The sequence below is a fragment of the Natator depressus genome, chromosome 8 (genome assembly GCF_965152275.1).
Source record: "Natator depressus isolate rNatDep1 chromosome 8, rNatDep2.hap1, whole genome shotgun sequence".
NCBI classification, from domain to species: domain Eukaryota; kingdom Metazoa; phylum Chordata; order Testudines; family Cheloniidae; genus Natator; species Natator depressus.
In genome coordinates this window covers 64,207,962-64,224,098 of record NC_134241.1, presented here as the reverse complement: position 1 = coordinate 64,224,098, position 16,137 = coordinate 64,207,962, and the positions used below count along the sequence as shown (strand labels likewise).

The following is a 16,137-nucleotide window of genomic DNA, read 5'->3' as shown; positions in this document are numbered from 1 at the left end:
GTTTAATCACAAGTTTATTGTGCAAAATATAGGAATCACTGGATGAATTACGCAGGCTATCAGACTAGATGATCATAGCCATCCCTTTCTGGTCTTAAAATCTGTGAATCTATGAAAAGTGTTAATAAATAATCTGTTTAGTTAGGACACTGTAATGAATCGAATAAAATCACCATACTGAACTCTGCAATATTAAACCTTAATCTAAAAACAAAAATCCTTGCTTAACCCCAAATAAGAACTTTCAGTTTCATCTCCAAAGTTAATTGCAAGTATTTCTGACATAAAAAGCTCAAGCAAGACTGCAGAAGGATACACACACACACGCGCAAAAAGCTCAGCCTCCAATCCCCACCCACCAGTCTCAGTCAAAGGATGACTTCAGTCCCTTTCTTAACTAATCCTGTCACTGTAAAATCCTACACTCATTCTTCCACGCACAGAGGGAAAAGGGACTCACTAGGAAGACCTAGTCTTTCAGTTTTAACTATTAACCAATAGTGGAAAAACAAGGATGCCTAAGTTATGCCTTCAGAGCCAATAGGGTGGATTTGTGTGTCCCACATGACAGCATTTCCCCTGTCTTTCACATGAGCAGTATTTAGTTCAATTCAGAATTGCAGATAGTACAGCTTGCACGGCAGCAATGGGATGTCTGAGCACAAGTGACTGACTTCCGAATGACTTTATAAAACACTTTTGTACTTTCCTTCTGCATTAAATTGGGATCTGCATCCTTGACATTCACCCACCACACACATCTCTACTGAAGGAAACAGTGACTAGCACAGCTTAGCAGTATGAAACTGTGAGTATCGGTTTTTATTTTCACCCTTAAAGTGTGCAGTGTAATGCTGTTTACATGTTGCATGCACCATATCTTTAAAATATGCTCTTTATTATTTTTCCCTGGCTATGGAGATTGAACATTATCTAAAACAATTGGGAATCTTTCAGGAATATTTCCTGTAGGCTTCAGTAAAAAAAGAAGAGGAGAAAATCAGTTATCCCTCAGGGCAGTGTCTGCATAAGAGCTGCATGCCACACTGCTTCCTAACATAGCCAGTGTGCTGCTTTGTTCATAAAGAAAAAGGAAGGCAAAAAAGCCCCACGCATGTATGTTGTTCAGTTTTATTTGCACTCTGTGTTTACTCAGGCCTGATCTGTCCCTAATGGGGAAAAAATAAAGGCAAACTTTGCTGTCTCTGCTGGCAAGGACAGTCCAGACTTTCCAAACATCTGACAGTTATTATAATTAGCCCTGAAAGGCAGCAAAGACACTATGGGGCAAATAGCTCTTATGTTTTGAACAATGAAATCAAGCAAAGTTCCCATCCTACCTCTTTCAATGTTTGGGAGGGGGAAGGGGACAGGGAGGGGGAAGAGAAAGGTTTATAGTTGCATTAAAAAAAAAGGCAGGTAATAAATATTCAATCTGGAATCGTTCAGTGTGAGGAGGGGCTTGGACAGGCTGCTTTAAACATTTCTGAATCCTGCCTTCTATTTAGAAAGAATTCACTCAAATTCCTGATGGATTGGGAAGGGGTATGAGACTCTTCACAGCATAATGTCAGAAGGCGGGGGTGGGGGGAGAAATAATAAGCCATTCATAATGAGATGCATTTTGATAGCTTACCAAGATCTTTGCTCGCCAGGAGATCTCGGTAGATCTAAGTTGCTTTCTGTGTAAGATTTACACGAGTTCTCAAACAGAAGCAACAGACAAAGCAGAGGTAGTTCTCCCCCGCATTCCCTAGAAACAAAATTGAACTCCAATAGATAATAGCACACTGATTTATCCTTTTGTATTTAAATTAAGAAATCCTTGAATAGTCCAAATCTTCTTTTAAAAAGTTACATTCTGAAAGTATTTTCACTGGACTAACAGAAAAGAAAAAAAGAGAAAAAAAGACAATGGAAACCTGATTCAGACCCAGTTAGTCTGGCTCTGTAAGAAAACATGGAGATGAAAACAGTTTGAGTGAAAGATTTTCATACTTATTCTTAAAAAAAAAAAAAGAAAAAAAGAAAAAAAAGAAAGAAATTAATTCCAATAAGGAAAAATTGTTGAAAGGCTCAGCCACTACTAAGTATGGCTTAAATAAATCTTCCAGGGCAGATGTTCACGTGCTCCCATTGTGGAGAAAGGAACCCAAAGAATTTATTGTTTAAAAGGAGAACTTGACATGAATTTTCATATAATCTTTTTTAAGTACACCATTTTTTTCTTTGTCTGCTCTCCTGTTATCTACACCTCCCCCAACTGCCGCTCACTGTGAGCTGAGACACCTGAAGGCTAGACATAATGATCAACAGAGCGCTATGCTAGCCTCTCTGGATTCCAGCCAGATTTTTTCCCCTCTACAATCAAGGAGCCTGCACGCAATGCACGGCAAGCCTATTTCTCTGTTACGTGTAGACTAGGCACAGAAGTCTTACCCATACTGCAGAAACACTGAAGACAAAAATATCCCTTTTTTGTATTACTCTGGGCAAACTCAGTTTTAAGTCTTGTATTATTTTAAATAATATATGAAAAAATGCATTTATAAATAGGTGTATGCATATATATATGCAAACTCAGTTTTAAGTCTTGTATTATTTTAAATAGTATATGAAAAAATGCATTTATAAATAGGTGTATGCATATATATATATATATGCATATATGCGTGCACACACCAACAATTCTATAGCATGATGTACTATATCTCTATGCATGCACTGTACATCCAGTATCTTGATTTTTATAAACAGTATACTCCTGTATATGACGTATCTGTATTGCATACAGTATGTTGTTCAGATAGATCACATACACTTATGTAGAAACACTGTATGCATATACAGGATACTATGTATGTATATACAATATACTAGTAATTCAGGGACCTATTTTTGAAAATTTGACTCTTTAGAAAGAGATTAGGTTTTAGAGAGATTAACAATTCTCTCAGATTATTTTGAGCCCCTTCAAACCTAGTGGTATTCAAATACCAGTGGGTAAACCATGTCCAAATTGAGGGGGGTTAGTTGAGGTAGTCAGTCTGACTATGGGAATCTGGCCTTCCAATTGTCAGGCAGTTACTGCACTCCCTGGAGAAACACCGATTGGCTGTGTCTCATTACTTCCAGAAAGTTTGTCTTTTGAACACAGTACTCCCAAAAATAGTCACACACATTATTTTGGTGTGGCCAGGGGTGGGGTTAGCACAGACACCCGGAGGAAAGGAGGACTATTTTATTTCTTGAACCATTTTCCATTTAATTTTTAAATGTATACACTAGAAACTTTATTCTTTGAAATTCATGCATTTCATTGTCACTGGATACACGGTATAGTGGTTTGGAAAAGGAGTTTTTTTTTTAAATCAAATTACTCTGAGTAACACTTTAACACACTTACATACAGTACAAACTTTTTTTTTTTAAACACATCACCTGACAAGGTTTAAGAAAGTATGGTTTATTCAAAATATCAGCTGGCTTTTAGGAAAATGATAAATGACTTTAGGTGATTTTCTTTTATTGTTGTTATCATTGTCATCACACTCACACTCAATCTCTCTCTTCCCCCCCTCCCCCAGCAAATAGTATACTAGATTTAGACTTGAAAACAGGACCCAAATATGGGTATCCCATATGTTGATTATTTTGGGTGAGCTGAGCAGTTTATAAAACTTTCTAGTAAGTTGCTTAAAGAGGGAAAGAGAGAGAAAATAAGATTAAGTTGTACCTAATGACAACAGCATCCAGTACCTCAAATAGGGCTACAGGTTTCTAGAGCGTAATTCAAAGAAATGAAGACAGAGAACTTGATTGCTGTATTCAAACTATATAAATCCAAATTCTAATACAAATAATTAAACACTTTCCTGAAAGAATAATTTAATATATCTTATTTGAAAAGGTATAACATATCAGTAGCTACACTGATGGATATAGCTGTGAAAAATATATACATATAACATGCATTCCCCACAATTTCATTATTTGCTAATCTTTTTTTTCCCTTTTTCTGGTATTATCCTTGAAAATAAAACCGTACATTGATATTTCACATGTATAATTCAAAATCATTTTGTTAGCTATAGACTAAAGTGCTGATATGTATTTTCTAAAGGTAATAATTATAATTAGTGGGTTTTTTCCATTTCCTATGGTCTAAAATGCTACAAAAGAATCAATTCTCCTACCAAACGTAAGATAGGGATTACACATGAGCTTTAAACTGGAGTGGACTTTTTCCAGCTAGCAAATGAATATTGATGTACAGAATGTGCTTAACTGGAGTAGTTCATTTTTGAATCACAAGAACTATAAGCCAAAATTTTCATTTCTAGATATTTACAGTTAGGACTGATGTACATATTTAAGTGCCTGAACAAAAGTGACTCCATTTTCATAAACACTCAGCAAACTCTGCCAAAATCAGTGTAAACTGCAGATTCACAGCATCTTTGAAAATAAAGCCAATTATATTGAAGCACCTAAATATGAATTTGGTTACAAAATTAGTCTCCCAGAGAGTCTAAATTTGAAAATGTTGGCTTCTGTTTTTTGCTAACTCACTTTTTCTTTAAACTTGTAAATAATCCTGCTGATGGTGAAACAAAGCGTTCATGAAAATTCACACATATTTATGACTCTAGTCCATGCAAAATGAGGAGTTTGATATCTGTTCCACATGGTCTGCTAGCCGGTGCACTGCGATTGGTTGTATAAACACTACAGCACAACGCATAGAAACTTCCCGTTCTAATGACTTTAAAAAAAGTATTGCCTCTGAGTGCCTCCTTTAAGTATAAATACAAACATCAAGCATGAGTAGAAACTACTTGGGATCACACAAGCCTTTCAAAAAATGGGTTGCTCTGTTGGTACCTTTATGTAGCAAAAGTAGGCTGGGAGTGACTGAAACCTTGCCTGCCAGAAATGCAGTCCAGCTCAGTAAGGCAGTGGGGTCAAATGAGCTCATGCATCACAGATAGGAAATGAACTGTGCATTGCATATTTATAGATAAAACCATTTAGGGTATTTTAATGTAAACAGATTTCCGTTTGATTTTTTGGCTAACTGTTGCAAAGATCAAGACTACAACGGAGTTTAAATGACTTTCGGCATGGTATAGTGAGACCAGATGGCCACGTGTTCTTTTCTTATTTAGATGAGAATTTTCCTTTCAATAACATCTTTCTTCCTGACCTGCTTTAAAATTCCAGCAAATGAAATCAGCACAGAATTTTCAATTCTAATTGACCATGTGCAGAGGAAGGGCCAGTACAGAAATCAGTAGAGCCATTGTGAGGCACGCTGCATCAGTCTCCCCTTTGTCTTGTATCATTTCTAGCCAGAGCTGAAATAATTAAGAATATTTAATTTATATTAGTTATACAAAACTGCAAGGCTAGAAGTGTTCAGGCAAAATCACTGCAAGTTCCTCTTTCTATTGGAAGGACAAGAAAAAAGTTCTGTTTCACTCTCCAGGCAAACAGATCCTCTCCATTTATTCTTTGTCCAATATACAAAAACCTAAACAAATGCTCATTACCGTTAAGGGAAGGAACAAGTGAATTATAGAATGATGGATTTCTTTCCATTGTCTCTTGAAGTTGGAAGATGCAAGTGAGGTGGGGCTTTTCAAATAAAAACAAATCTCAAATATTTTAAAATATTACCAGCAAAATGTAATTTCAAACTACTTATGTTTTTACAACTGCACACACCAACATAACATCTAAAACATGTAATCATTAGCAGCTTGTGTACATGTGTGTTATATATACTCCCTTAAACTGAATTGTAGATTGCAATGGAAACTGTGTCAAAATTATATCTTCTGTAGCTGGTGTGTGTGAGAACGTGTATGTACGTATACGCGCGTGCACACACACTATAGATCAAATTGACATGGATTGCACCACAAGGTCTACCATTTACAATTTTGTTTGGGTTTAGTAAGAAATTTACTATGGGTGTACATTTATTGAGATTTAACAATGATTGTATTTAAGAAATACATAATAGATCAGAAATCTACAAATTCCCTGAATCTGCAGACAAGCTAAGCGGATAGGATGGACAATTTAGAAGGGGAAGAAAAATTGCCTGACTGAATCCAATACTGGACCCTATACAACAGTTAAGGAAATATCAAAGATGGTAATAAATTGGTTATTGTTGTGATCACTAAATATAAAATTTCTGTATCGTTCAAGTCCCGGACGAGTATTATGCTTCCATTGGAACCCACAACTATGAACCTGAATCAAGAGATTTTTCCCCATAAGTCTCTGGTTTACTGATGAAAGTATGTTTACATGCCACTATGAAATATCCTTCTTTTCTTCAATTGAAGAAAGTTTCATTAATGCCTCAGTCATTCTTCAGGTGTAAGGTGAATGAGGCAAAGGGGAAAGACAGCAGAACAAAAATTACGAGGCAGTTTTTTTTTTTAAACCAATATATCTATATATACACACACACCATTTAGGAATGTATCAGAAAGAATGAACAAAATAGTAGATATGTCTGAAAACACCAAATAGGGCACAGACACCTTAGGGCCATTCCTGCATTTGTAGTCTCGTAATAAGAGCATGGTACTAAGAATCAGGAGATTTTGGTTCTAATGCCAGTTCTCCCAATGAGTTATCTAGCTGTGGACAATTCACTTAACCTTTGCCTCAGTTTCCTCGTTTCTAACAGGGTAATAGTCACGCATCTACATCACATAGGATTAATTAGTGCTTTGGACATGTAATTATTGTTGCAGGCCCTATGCTCAAATACCACAAAGAAGGGCATAAGAAGCAGCATTGAACTGAATATGAAGGCAAAATTCCCATTGACTTCCGTGTTTATCTGCACCAGGTCTGTATGCTTGGGCCTAATAATTAAACAAAAATGTACTTTCTTTAGCTGGAAAGGTAGAAAGTGTGTGCTTTTAGTTAGGTACAATACTTCATTTTCATTTAATTTATTTAAACATTTCATCTGTTTGGGCATATAGTATGTTGCTTGCTGTTAGCAAAATGTTATTAGTATTTAAGAAGATAAGTGAGATAATTTCATCTTCAGTATAAAATATAGTCACATAGGGCTGGATTGTGAAGCCTACTAATGTGGTGTAGTACCTTACTCTGTAAGTTGTCCCACTGATTTCATTTGCTTGACTTGAGAAGTAAGGTGCTACTCAAGGTGAGCAAGGGTGGCAGTCTCTGGTCCCCTTATTTTTACCTGTGATATTGATGCATTTAGACCCTGATTCAGCAAGGCACTGATTCAGCAAGCAGATGGCTAAATTTAAAGTGTACAAGTAGTCCATTGACTTCAGTAGGATGACTCCGGTGCTTAAAGTTCAGCACATGCTTAAATACCTTGTAGAAACTGGTTCTACAAAATCCTTGCACTGGTTTGAACAGTTACATGTCCTTAACCTGGTTCCGCTCTCTGTTATACTGAAGTAGGGTTGGATAAGTAAAGCTGAGAGAAGTATTTAGCCATTCTGTTTTCTATTTGGTAACAGATTTTGTTACTTAATTGATCTAAATCACAAATTCATGGGTGAGCATTTCTAAAATCACAGCACAGTAAAAAGTCCTGCAGAGCATGAGACTTAACAGTGGTTTCTTTCAGGCCGCCATTTTGTGGTAAAGTGAAATTGCTGTCTGAATCACATGCATAGAACTGGAAAAAAAAATATTTTTGTCTATGTACAACTATGATGGTGCTCTGCACAAAAGAAGAAAACACTCGTTCTCTCCATAAAGTGTTTGCATTAATCAATATTCATGCAGAGTACAAAAGAAGTACTTACACACATACTTTCAAATGTCTTGACAGCTCTGTTCAGGTTATAAAAACCCATTAGGAAAATGAAACTGTAGCAGGTCTGTGTCCATCTCTCCTCTGCTTCTCAGAATGGGCGGGGTGATGAGAAAGAAGCTTGAGCTGAAATATCCTGTGTGGAACTTCAGACTCATGCAATGCAGAGGATAAAAAGGGGAAGTAAGCAAAATGTGTAGGCTATGGGCTATTGATGGGATGTATTTCACCAGCCTACTGTTACTGTCAAGGCACCAGATTGTATTAGCAGTTTATCCAGTCCCCTAAGCTGTAGGATGTGGATAATGGGATTGGATAAAATGATTAAAATAATTTTGTCTCACGATTTCATATTGTAAAAGCAATATGTGCAAAACTGAAATATTTAATTGTATGATGAAAGCACAAGCACCACTTTTTGTTTTACCTTTAATTTTATTCAACATGGAGAAGTATTTCCTTCTGTACATTTAAAAATAAATAAGTAAAATAAAAGTCATGACTATGCAGTCTTCTAGCTGAAATCAATTTATTTTAACCAGTAAAATAAGCTTGAAACTAATTTTTTTTTGCATGAAATATGTGAAGCCTTTGTTTAAAATGGTCTTCAAAAGAAGATTGCAGTTAAATTTTTTGCAGGGTTGTATGATTGTTATTTAAGAAATCTGGTGATTTTCCAGGATATGTTGTCCATATGCTGAGGTTTAACTTCAACTTTCAAGTATTATTTTTAGATCATTTTAAACTATTTTTTCCAGAAGGATAATTTGCAAAGGAGAACATTTCAAAGAGAAGTATAGTGAATGACAACAGTAAGGGAGAAGATAAGCTGTTCCCAAAGTTTATCCAAAGACATAAGGGTTAAAATTTCAGATCTTCATAGAAGTGGGAAAAAAATTGAAGTTTTTTTAAAAAAAAAAAAAAAAAAAGGAGAGTGAAGCTGCTGGTGACTTGAGTGTATTTATGGATTACTATGTCTTGAAAAGAAGAAAACCAGAGTTGTAAGATGACACTGCAGGGGTTGTCTGGACTTTTCACTGAGTGTGAAGTCTGTTTAGTCAATGCCTTAATGACCTTTGCCCTCTTCATTCCCCTCTCTTCCCCCCCCCACCCTCGGCTCCAGGTGCAACATTTTTGCAAGTGCTTTAAACTTTATTGGAAAGTTTGTGCAGGTTTCACACACGCTGCAAAGTGCACAGGGTATTTTACACATCATCATCAGAAACATACGACATCAAGGCTTAGCTTTTTTTATTTATTTAGAACACATAGACTTGTTTTATGTGTTCCTCCTCCCCATCCCCCCATTAACTATTACCACATTAAATAAATAAAGAACAAAATTGTATTTTAAAGAATTCTCCTTCTTGTGTGTCTCGGAGCGTACCTCTAAATAGCCAAATGCAAGATTAATGTGCCATACCAGTTAATTTTAGCCAGTATGGTAAATTATAGAAAGGCTATGCAAGATACAGCAGCAACATTATTGACCTCTTAAATTAATTCTCTTTGCTATGGAAATGTAAAACACAAAAACAAGAGAAGCACTTTGGCTAACTGATGTTCTCAGAAACAAATTGATTTCTTGTACTATTAATTAGACCTTGGCTGATATAAATATAGAGAAAAACTAACGTATATAGTTTAGTAATAAAGGGAGCCATACTACATCAAGACTATAATTCAGGTTTGGATTTTAAAAAAATAACTGGATGAACTTCTTCTGGTGTATCTTCAATAAATAACATTATAAACTAAATATGCCATGTGTTATACATACACCATGTAACATTTCATTTGTGTGTGTACCCTAGAGGTTTGATAAATAGTTACTGAAATTGCCTGTTTACTAAATTAGGCTACAAGTGTCACCATCTTTCATGCAAGATGTAAAAATGGTATCCTAACCTATGCATCCATTAAAGATTCTATGGTACTTTCTGTAAGAGTAGGGATTTTTTTTCAGCTGCTTTGGTTAAATTCCATCTCCAGGGATGCTTTTTACCCCCACATCTGTGTCCTGCTAAGAGATTGCAACTGTTTTGTTCAGGTGTGAACCTGGCTATAATGATTTCACCTTGTGATGTGATTGCTGAAATGCACTCTACACTGGCATAGGAATTTAAAAATCAAGATGGAAACTTAAGTTGGTGACTGTCCATTTGGTAAGGAGCAGCTATGCAGGCTATTTCTGGGGAGAACAAATTTAAAAGTTGACCTAGAAAGCTTTAAATGGCTTCTCTGCCAGGGTCCTTACTTTTAGGAACACACTCCCACCACTGAGATTCAAAATAGACCAGGACTGCTGAGCCTCAGCGTATGCTCCAAGACTGGTGTCTTCACTTTAATATTTGGGTAGGATGAGTCTGAAGAAGGTTTAAAGTTTAGATTTTTGAAGGGAAGTTTTTGGCTGGGTGTTGAATTTCATATTGGGTTAAAGATTTTAGCTGGACTGTTTTTTTCTAAATATGTCAAAGCCACACCTAGGGTAACATAGGTGCCTTTTAAAATATTTTGTACTTTTAATTATATATTTAGATTTATATTAAAAACTTTTTCTACCTATATTATCACTGTAGTTTCAATTGGATGCAGCTTCTGTGCCCTACACTGTTGCATGGTGATGGGTGTGCTGCAGCGGTCATATTCCACCCAAGGGATGGCTGCATTCACTGATGAGTGACATGGTTGAGTTCAAGGTTCTTTGGAACTAGTATTCAAGTGCAGCCTATTCTTGAAGTAGGCTCAAGTCAGAAAGGTTCCCAAAGCTCTAGGAAAGAATTAAAGCCAACTTTCTGTTTTGGTCTCATCTCCATGTGTACTGTACAGACTCGAAAAAAGTGTCAGAAAAATATGGAGACTAGGGTCTTGAATGGCATGTTCAAAATCTCTTTCCAAACCTAGGCAGTGGGGTTTTTTTTCCAGCACAGTGTGTTCCTGATTACAATGCAGCTGTTAACATGTCATCAATACTCTTTGTTTGAGAATACATTAAAATGAAGGAAGAGTTTGTTAAAGTGATTTTAAATGTAAACGTGTTACTATACTATGGAACTGGAATTGATTTCTACCAAAACTATTCCTTTTCCCTCCTGAAATGACATGCGTTGTTTTCAAGTCCGCAATTTAGTGCAGGTATTCAATTTTACTGAAGGTCAAATACATTTGTCAAAATTATATTTTTTGCATAGCTGAGAATTCAAATAATTTTGTGGACCAAAAATGGACAGATCTTGTCTTTGTGATGGAAATATGTAGCAGCATAGAGCTGGGATCGGAATAAAAGAGAATGAAGTAGTATTATACACTATGTTCATGTAACATCATAGTGAGACCATCACCAATTTTTGTTTTGCTGTATATGAGGAGATACCCACCCAGACACTCGATTTTTGTTATTGTGGATTTTTTGTACCAATAAGTGCTTGCACATAAGTTTTATTTTGGTTTTACATCCTAGATGTCTTAATTATACTTGCAATAAATACTTACAGACGCTAACTGCAGGAATATGTTATCACCTCTCTCCTATATGACATGGATATGCCTAGGATATGTCCCAGGATGGCTTATATCTCTCATGTATCACTTATCACCATGGTATCAGACAGCCTTCCGTGCTGAATTGACAAGGGTTTTGAGAAGGCTAGTTGACCCTACTCATAATGGAAAACAAATCTCTACACTGCCTGAATCAACCAGGGGAGCAAAGCGCACTAAGCTTTATTTAGTTAGTTAATAACATTATAAGTAGGGCTGCCAAGTGATTATTTTTTTAATCATGATTAATGGCATTGTTAAACAACAATAGAATGTCATTTATTTAAATATTTTGGAGGTTTTCTACATTTTCAAATATATTGATTTTGATATAACACAGAATACAAAGTGTACGGTGTTCACTTTTTATTTATTTTTTATTAAAAATATTTGCACTGTAAAAAAAATAGTATTTTTCAATTCACCTTCTACAAGTACTGTAGTGCAATCTCTTTATCATGAAAGTTGAACTTACAAATGTAGAATTATGTACAAAAAAAACCTGCATTCAAAAATAGAACAATGTAAAACTTTAGAGCCTACAAGTCCACTCAGTCCTATTTCTTGTTCAGCCAATCACACAAACAAGTTTGTTTAAATTTGCAGGAGATAATGCTGCCCACTTCTTGTTCACAATGTCACCTGAAAGTGAGAACAGGCATTCGCATGGCACGGTTGTAGCCGGTGTCGCAAGATATTTATGTGCCAGATGCGCTAAAGATTCATATGTCCCTTCATGCTTCAATCACCATTCCAAAGGACGTGTCCATGCTGATGACAGGTTCTGCTCGATAACAACCCAAAGCAGTGCGGTCCGATGCATGTTCATTTTCATCATCTGAGTCAGATGCCACCAGCAGAAGGTTGATTTTCTTTTTTGGTGGTTTGGGTTCTGTAGTTTCCACATCAGAGTGTTGCTCTTTTAAGACTTCTGAAAACATGCTCCACACCTCATCCCTCTCAGATTTTGGAAGGCACTTCAGATTCTTAAACCTTAGGTCGAGTGCTGTAGCTATCTTTAGAAATCTCACATTGGTACCTTCTTTGTGTTTTGTCAAATCTGCAGTGAAAGTGTTCTTAAAACGAAGAACATGTGCTGAGTCATCAACTGAGACTACTATAACATGAAATATATGGCAGAATGCAGGCAAAATAGAGCCGGAGACATACAATTCTTCTCCATGGAGTTCAATCACAAATTTAATTAATGCATTATTTTTTTAACTAGCGTCATCAGCATGGAAGCATGTCCTCTGGAATGGTGGCCGAAGCATGAAGGGGCATATGAATGTTTAGCATATCTGGCATGTAAATACCTTGCAATGCCAGCTACAGAAGTGCCATACAAATGCCTGTTCTCACTTTCTGGTGACACTGTAAATAAGAAGTGGGCAGCATTATCTCCCGTAAATGTAAACAAACTTGTTTGTCTGAGCGATTGGCTGAACAAGTAGGAGGACTGAGTGGACTTGTAGGATCTAAAGTTTTGCATTGTTTTGTTTTTGAGTGCAGTTAGATAACAAAAAAACCAATTTACTTTTGTAAATTGCACTTTCACAATTAAGAGATTGCACTACAGTACTTGTATGAAATGAATTGAAAAATACGGTTTATTTTGTTTATCATTTTTACAGTGTAAATATTTGTAATCAATATATTGATTTTATTCTGTGTTGTAACTGAAATCCATATATTTGAAAATGTAGAAAAACATCCAAAAATATTTAATACATTTCAACTGGTATTCTATTGTTTAACAATGCGATTAAAACTGCAATTGATTGTGATTAATTGTTTTGAGTTAATCACATGAGTTAACTGTGATTAATCGACAGCCCTAGTTATAAATCAAATAATCCTAAAATAAACTACTGTATATTCTTTGAAGAATGACTGACTACCTGAAGATTTTTAAAAGGTATGATTTTGCCGTAATTTGAAAATACACAACAGAATACAGAATTTAGCCGATCTATGATCTTTATTCAGGACAGACAAGGTGGGTAAGGTAATGTCTTTTATTGGACTAACTCCTGTTGGTGAAAGAGACAAGCTTTTGAGCTACACAGAGAAATTCAGGTGTTCACATGGCACTGTTGTAGCCAGCGTTGCAAGATATTTACATGCCAGATGTGCTAAAGATTCATATGTCCCTTCATGCTTCAATCACCGTTCTAAAGGACATGTGTTCATGCTGATGACATGTTCTGCTCGATAACAATCCAAAGCAGTTCGGACTGAGGCATGTTCATTTTCATCCTCTGAGTCAGATGCCAGATGCTCCGTGTAGCTCAAAAGCTTGTTTCTTTCACCAACAGGAGTTAGTCCAATAAAATATATCACCTCACCCACCTTATCTCTCCAGTATCCTGGGACAAACACGCTTCAGAACACTTGAAACACCTTTATTCAAGACAAGCAAATATGCTTAAAAACACTAAGACATGGTCTGACACACAGTTGGAATATCAAGGTCATGTCACACAAAGCTTTGTTTAAAAAAAAGAAAGACGACTTGTATTAGGCTTATTATGTGTATTTTCTTAGAAGTTTAATTCAGCCTTTATCATTACCTTCTGCACCAGCTATGTAACAAAAACTGTTTTGACTGATTGGTGTAGTTTGGGAAATTGTTCATGTTTGTCATCATAAATATAGCTATGAAGGACTTATTCCATGTGTAAAAGCAGCATGTATGTCGGATATATACTCTCTTAGGGCCAAACCTTGGCCCCACTGAAATTAATGGGCCCCACTGAAATTACTACTAGAGACCTCGAGGGGAGTTTTGCCTGAAAAAAGGGGCTTCAAGACCAGGCCCTCTCTGAGCAGTAATTAGCATTTCACCTCAGTTCCACATTTATAGAAACTAATCCAATAGTATAATGGTGAACTCATACATTTATTTCTACATAACATTTTGTCACAACATATGCACAATATTTCCCTTCACTGGTTCATCATTTGTTTTTAATACTAGACTATTCGTCCCTCCCACTGAAAATAAATGGCCCTGTACTGTGCAGAAGCCGAGTCCCCTCCCCCTCTCTTTACTTCTGCACGTAGGAAGACAGGAAGGAGATGCACATGCAGTGAGTGCCACAACAGGGCAAGGTTGCAGCCCTATGCTCAAGACAGTTACAACATGGAAATGTAGTAGTGAGCAGAATGGATTAGGAGGAGCATATTTTGCATCTTTTAAGTAGCAGCAGTCAAGTTCACCTCATCCATACATTCCACCTGTACTCCCACCAGCTTCCTTGAGCCATCTTGCTTCCTGTTGTCAGGATGATTCTAGTCCCACTTCACAGCCAGCAGAGCTCTACACCAGCCCTAGCCTCTGAAATGTGTCCCCTAGTTGCAAGAACAGGATTTTGCCCATATGCCTTGAGAGACTGGGAAAAGTAAGTCTGCAAGGTGTTTTTTTACTTAAAATAGCTAGAAGTTCAAAGTATTTCTGGGTAAGAAACATCATTAACATCAGGAACTGCATATATGTCTGTACTACGCACTTCCAGGTATGTTTCTATAAGGTGTACACAAGTACAGTTTCCCATGATAACAGTGGGAATCATACAAATATATCCATTAGCCTATGGACTCAAAATGTATTCTGTCAGAGGCTACCAGGCTTACGAAACTAGGAGGAAACTTAACCAAGATAAACAGAAGTACTTACAGGGAAGCTAACATTTAGTCTCACCAAATTTCAGAGAGTCAAAACATGAAGCATTCAGTTATCTTAGTCTGTGGGATTAATCTGTCAGCATTTTATTACTAAGTCCAAACTTCCTCTTTTCTCCCTTATTGGTGTCATGTGTTAGAGTTTTTTTAAGTTTTATTTTATGGTTAAGTTCACATTGCAGTTTTATCCTTGCCTCATGCCTTTTTTTGGTAGTTCCTTTCCCCGCTACATATCATAAGACCGTCTTCCTTCGTACACCAAAAATTCATGCTCAGAATACAGGATTTATATCAGTGGTTCCCAGACTTGTTCTGCCACTTTTGCAGGGAAAGCCCCTGGCGGGCCGGGCCGGTTTGTTTACCTGCCGCGTCTGCAGGTTCGGCTGATCGCGGCTCCCAGTGGCCGCAGTTCGCTGCTCCAGGCCAATGGGAGCTGCTGGAAGTGGCGGCCAGTACGTCCCCCATCCACGCTGCTTCCAGCGGCTCCCATTGGCCTGGAGCAGTGAACCGCGGCTGCTGGGAGCCGCGATCGGCCGAACCTGCGGATGCGGCAGGTAAACAAACCGGCCTGGCCCGCCAGAGGCTTTCCCTGCACGTGCGGCGGAACAAGTTTGGGAACCACTGGTTTATATAATCCCATTCAGAAGATCATCATTCATTATGGGAGCTCGATTGGCACTGACATTTAAATTCAGTCTGAAGTCCCAACCAGTTCTATAGGATAACTTTGGGCTCTAATTAAGACTCCATCCCTGAAAAGCCTATTGGACACATTCAGTTAGTAAATGAGGAGTGAGCTACTTGGTAAATTATCAGAGCTTGTGCACATCCAAAAGACTATTTGCTGTAACTCTGAATAAGTAAAACCAAATCATTAACCCTCAGTTATAAAGAGGGGAAAAGAAACAGGAAGCAAGTCCATTTTCTACACACAGTTTAGGTTGCAGTGCAGGAAAATGTCATGTTTCTTACTGTATAAGAAATAACTGTTCTGTGAATCTCCTTGATAACAGGAGATACCATAATATATTGATGTATTCAGAGTTTTTTTAAAAATAAAATCCAATTATGACTATAAATTTATG

At 36.9% G+C, this 16,137-nt stretch overlaps 1 long non-coding RNA gene across 2 annotated transcripts in view; it reads left to right on the top strand.

The window, feature by feature from the left end:
• The first annotated feature begins 427 nt into the window (after nt 1-427).
• The window catches only part of LOC141992873 (uncharacterized), a 79,562-nt gene continuing 63,852 nt past the window's right edge, over nt 428-16,137 (top strand). For both annotated transcript variants that reach the window (XR_012640681.1, XR_012640680.1), the window contains exons 1-2: nt 428-808; nt 6,777-6,874. This is a non-coding gene — a long non-coding RNA (uncharacterized LOC141992873). The remainder of the gene's footprint in view (nt 809-6,776; nt 6,875-16,137) is intronic.